Source organism: Equus asinus, chromosome 10 (assembly GCF_041296235.1).
Source record: "Equus asinus isolate D_3611 breed Donkey chromosome 10, EquAss-T2T_v2, whole genome shotgun sequence".
NCBI lineage: Eukaryota > Metazoa > Chordata > Mammalia > Perissodactyla > Equidae > Equus > Equus asinus.
In genome coordinates, this window is record NC_091799.1 from 26449378 (window position 1) to 26455254 (window position 5877).

Below are 5877 nucleotides of genomic sequence, written 5' to 3' on the forward strand. Positions count from 1 at the left end.
ATATGATATTCATTACAATGAAAAATTAACAAACAATTCTTGAACATGTACTTCATATCAGGAGGTATGCTAAATATTAGAAACACAAAGTGAAGTCAGACATTGTCCTGACCTAGAAAAAAAAGATTCTCATGCTAGTAGTGAGAATGGCATGTAAACAATTTAATGTGATATATGAGTAATAACAGAGGCATATCCTAAGAATGGTGATGATATATTAGCATATTAAAGTGATCAGCTCCACTCCAGAAGGCCATCTGATTCTTCAGTACAATTTGCCTATAAATTTTGCCCCTTTTTGACATTACACAATCCAGAACAATCAAGAAAAATACTGTAAATAATTTGCATTGCATAAGTGATCTACATATTCAAAGCTGTCTTATATCTTAAGGATGGCGTTCCCTGTCTCTCCACTTCTACCAACAAACGTGCAACATAATGACATTCTCAGTGGCTCTTCTAACTGCATTAACTTTGTAGATGAAGATGGGAACTATTTTCAGAAACTTAAAAAAATTACCAAGGGAGGTACTTTCATCATTTATTCATATACAGGCTCTTTATTTTTTATTTATTAATGAAGTTTAGAAAATGGTTCTTGTAGATCATCAAGTGGCTTTCTTATAAAATAAAATATGACTAATCCAGGCTCCAATGGTTCTGCTTCAACCTAGTGTTCACCTCTGGAATATACAGTTCTTCTTCTGGATCATAAAATACAATGACAAGTTGTATGCTTCTGGGTACCAAGCAACTAAGCAAAGCCAATTGATATAAGTTCAAAAAGCAAAGATAATTGTGCAGAGTCCTAACAATTTCATTTATTTGAAAATATCATTGAGTATATTTCTCATTCATTGAGGCTATTCCAAAAAAGGACTAAATAGTAATTTTATAGGAATGTTTTAGAGAAACTTCATGCATTGGGGTTTAAGGGGTGGGTTAAACTAGATCATTGTTTCTCAAACTATATTCTGGAAACTGGAAAAAAATTAAGAGCTGTGGCACAGAAAAAAAATTACTATTCAAATAAATTTAGGAAACACCATATTCCATAACTCCCTCTTAAAGATTCACAATATATTTAAATGTTATAAAGAATCTGGAAAATTCTATAGTTAACAAATTAGTTTAACTTTGGTTCAATCAGGATTTTCCAAGTTGTTTACTTACAAGAAATTTTTAAAAACAGGGCACTATTTATTTATGACATATCTCTGCATCACACAAACACCAAATTTGGGTAGCTGTGGACTAGAATATTGGCTAATGTTTATTCTAACACTAACGTTTTGTCTTTGTTAATTTCACGTATATTAAGACAATGGCTCAAACAATTTACAGTCACCTATAGCCAAAGAGTATCTGTTACAAAGGCTGGTCAGTGTCTCTCCCTCCTGTTTACTTACTTAGTCCAGCTCATTGTTTAGATTTCCGTGCAACCACCACTTCTTCAGAGGAACAACCATTTTCAATTTTCAACCCATTGACCCTGTATAGCTCTTTCAAGATACTTAGCATTAATTCATGGTATTATCTGATTAATATGTTTCTTCCACTTGAAGCTGAAAATGCCATGAAGAAATAGTTTATTTTTTCCGAAACTTGCATTTACCTTGTCTCGTATGATGTCTGCTGCATTATGGCTGCTTAGTAAATACCTGTCATACGTTTAAAGAATGAAGATCCTCCTAGAAGTTTAAGCAGCCCTCCTCTCTGAATATATAAGTGCAATCTTGTGCAAAAGATTTTGTTAATGGCTTAGATGAAGGCTTGACGACGTGTTTATCATTTTAGTAATTGGCACAAAAGTTTGAAAAGTGGGTACGGAATGATCAATGAGGGAATAAAACAAGTCTCATCAGGCTGAGTCAATGGACTGAATCCCTAAATCTGGCCTTTAATAGGGATAAATGGTAGGCCTGCAAAAATTTCCCCTGAACAATTATAGTACGGGAAAGATAGGGCTTAACAGCATGAGACTTTTTCCTGTAAAACAAAGCACACACACAAATTTCACTGATGCTTCAAAAGGCATCATGAATGAGATATTGATATTGCTGACACAAATGTTTGTTGACTTGGACTCCATTAAGAGGTATAACATCAAGATTTAGGAACACAGGAATACAGTATAATACTTTGGAGTTTAGGTTCTTGAGGTGACTTTCAAGCTTGGAATTTTAGTTCTGCCACTTAGCAGCTGCGTAACTTTGGGGAAGTTACTCAATCTTTCTGTGCCTTGGTTTCCTCATCTGTAAAATGAGAACTTAGCTCAAGGTTGCTGTGAAGATTGAAAGAGTTAGTAGAGTCAAGGTGCTAAAACAGTTAGTTCTCAATAAATCTTAGCGATTATTATTAGTCATAATAGTAAGACTAGTATTATTACTGTTCCAGTATTTCTGTTTTGAATTTTGCATAATTAGTTTCAATCAAAGGGAGCATGAGAAGGAAGTCTGGTATACCTGTCAGCAGTGTGCACTCTGAGGTCGGGTAGACCTGAACTCGAATCCCATATACACTCTTACTAGTTGTATTAGCTTACACAGGCTACTTAACCTGTCTCTGTCTCTACTTCCTTATCTACTCTGAGCAACTGAAAGAAGTAAATGAGTGTCACCTGAGAGTCACTCAGTTCAGTGTCCACAATAAGTGCCCAAATACACAGTCAGTGAGAATTTTAGAGGAGAATAACAAAATGGTTGACTAAGAGAAGCCAAGCAGGAAACCTAAGACAAGGCAGACTCAGGACAATGTGCTCAATTATTAAAAATATTTGAGGGGCTTAGAACTTGGGGTCCCATCAAATAGGTATAGGCTATAGGGAGACACATTTTAAGAACAATATAAAAACCAAAGAAAATTTGAGCAATCATAGCTGTCCAAAAACGGGATGGGAGGCCTCAGAAGGTGGTAAGCTTTTCACTCTAGGGGTCTTTTAAAGTTACACTGCACAATAATGTGTAGGAGTTGAACTAAATATTTTCAAGCTCCCTCCAACCTTCCGTGGTTATAGTTCTTAACATACCGTTAAATAGCCACATAGGAATGTTCCTTTGGGCAGAGATGTGCTCTGACTCCACCTTAATGTGAGACGACATAGGGGTGGGGAAAGGAAGTTGATTTTGTTACCTCAGAAACAAATCTCCATTTCACCATGTGTTCCTCATACACACCTGCACAGTAGAATTTCTGAACATCTCGACGTATGATGCAGATGTTCTGACTCATTAGTGGTTTGGGACATTGACACCAAATCATTGCCACATGAGTGCTGGATATTGCACTAATGCTATAGAGCATCTTCCATTCTGAAAGCCTGAAAATCACATCAAAAGGCCACACTCAAAGCAAGAGAGGGCAGCTATGCTTAAAAACATTAAATTTCCCCTTAATTTGAAAGGGAGATTTCCGTGATATCCAGGCAAAGGCAGGGAGGAAACCAAGAGAATAAAATGCAATGTCAGGCCAGAATTTGCCCTTCACACAGAGGGAAAGACTTAGCATTTAAGCAAAACAGAAATCAGTGGGTGGAAGCTGGCAGTGCTCTGCATATGAGTCGGTTGAGTCACAGTAATAAGCAAAATATAATAGCAATATTGATTGTTCTCTTAAAGTTTACTAGGTACCAGGCTAACCGTTTCATCTGCATCGTCTTGTTCTTTCATCATGGATCCTAAGATTTCTCATTGAGATGCATACGATTTTCAATATAATTTTCAAGACGGGGATACTGAGGTTTAGAGGGAGAACATAGACAAAAATCACCAAGCTCTAACATGGCACAGTCATGATTCAGTCACAACCGGCAGATTTCAAAGTCCATGTTTTCACTTTAAATCACATCACATCTTGCCCTCTCAAAGCGCCTACCTACTCATGTTCATCCAGTTCCCTCTCAAATCCTTCTCTTCCCCATCAAAAACATTCTACATAACCTATTCTAAATTACTCTCTCCTCTCCAGAGCCTCCCCAAGCCCTGTGTATGTATATGTGCCACCAGTTTGGCATTTAGGTCTGCCGTGAATTATAGTTAGTTGGGACGCTAGTTTCTTCAATAATTTATGCTCCAACCAAATGACAGACAATTATATATTCTCCTGTGTATCTCCTGCAGGCCAAGCACATAGAATTAGTACTAGTACACAACACTAGTACTAAACATAGAGTAGAACATAGAAATTATACTGCTACTACTTATCATATATAAATAGTAGTTAATAGTTCTTGAGGGATTACTATGTGTCAGATCCTATTCCAAGCACCTTTCTTGCATGAATTCACATAGCGTTACAAGAAACCAATGTGGTAGGAATAATTACCATATCCATTACGCAGAACATTTAAGGACCTTACATACTTAATTACATGAACATGTCTTTTCTTATCCTTGCAAACACCACGATTTTAGTCTAAGTTTTGCTCACTTCTTGCCTTTTGCCTCTTCTAAACCATCATTTACAAGGCTCCTGTAAAAGCTGAGGTTGCATGAGCCCATTCCCCTGGTGGTCCCATATTCTGGAGGAAAGAGACCAAACCCCTTAGTTAATTAATCCAGCACTTCCTAATCTGGCCTCAGTCTTTCCTGCATCTGTATTTTCCTCTCTTCCTCATTTACCACATGCCCTGAATCGCCTGGAAAGTCCACATCTCTGAGCCAGTTCTAATTATGTTCCTCATCTTAAAATGTCCTTTCCTGACCGTGTCTGCTGAAAAAAAGTAAATATTCCATTGAAGCCTTGATCACACCCAAACCAAGGTACCATCATCTCTTGCTTGGATGATTGAAATAGTTCCTTGCCTGATGTTTCTGATTCTGTTCTTGATCCTGCCCTCCCCAAAGAGTCCCCGACAGCGGACCAAGGGAACTTGTTTAAAAGGAAGTCAAATCACGTCATGGCCCGGCTCAAACCCTGTGACTGGCTTTTCATCATACTCAGAATATTATCAAAACCCCTCACCTTGCTCTCTGAGATCTTACATGGTCTGGCTCCTGCCATGCGTTTGACCTTCCCTTCCACACACCACTTCTTCCTTCACCTCAGCCATGCTGGCCTTCTTTCTGCATCAAGATCATGAGCTCACTTATTGTTCAACCATCATTGCCTTGGCAATCTTGTATTTACTCCCTGTGATATTGTGATTTACAAAAAGAAACATATACTTGGTCTTCATACTGTTTCTGGCACAGAACTCCTAAAACCCTTGGAATTTCTTAAATGAAGAGAGTGATAAAGGTGTCTTTCGGGAGCTGGCCTGGTGGCGCAGTGGTTAAGTTCACACATTCCGCTTCTTGGCGGCCCAGGGTTCGCCGGTTCGGATACCGGGTGTGGACATGGCACCGCTTGGCATGCCACGCTGTGGTAGGTGTCCAACATATAAAGCAGAGGAAGATGGGCACGATGTTAGCTCAGGGCCAGGCTTCCTCAGCAAAAAGAGGAGGACTGGCAGTAGTTAGCTCAGGGCTAATCTTCCTCAAGAAAAAAAAAAAAAACCTTAAAAAAAAAAAGGTGCCTTTTGTTATGTTAATGAGGTGACTTGGACTTTTGGGAAGCACCTAAGCTCGGGGCTGGTTGCCAGCAGAATCAACCCTGTGATTAGAAGGTTAAAATGTCAGTCCCACCCCTCAATCTCCTGGAAGAAGAGAGGGGCTCAGTCACCAATGGCCAATGATTTAATCAATCATGTCAGTGATTTAATCAATGAAGCCTCCATAAAAGCTCAAACGGGTGAGGCCTCCACAAGTCCCACTCTGTGGGTGGTTTGAGGTCGCTATCTGCCTCATAAGGCAAAATAGAGGGTTTATCTTCTGGGAAGACCAAGCTGTCTGCTCCTCTGAAAAATCCTCTTATATAGTTGGCTGTGGCGTCTTC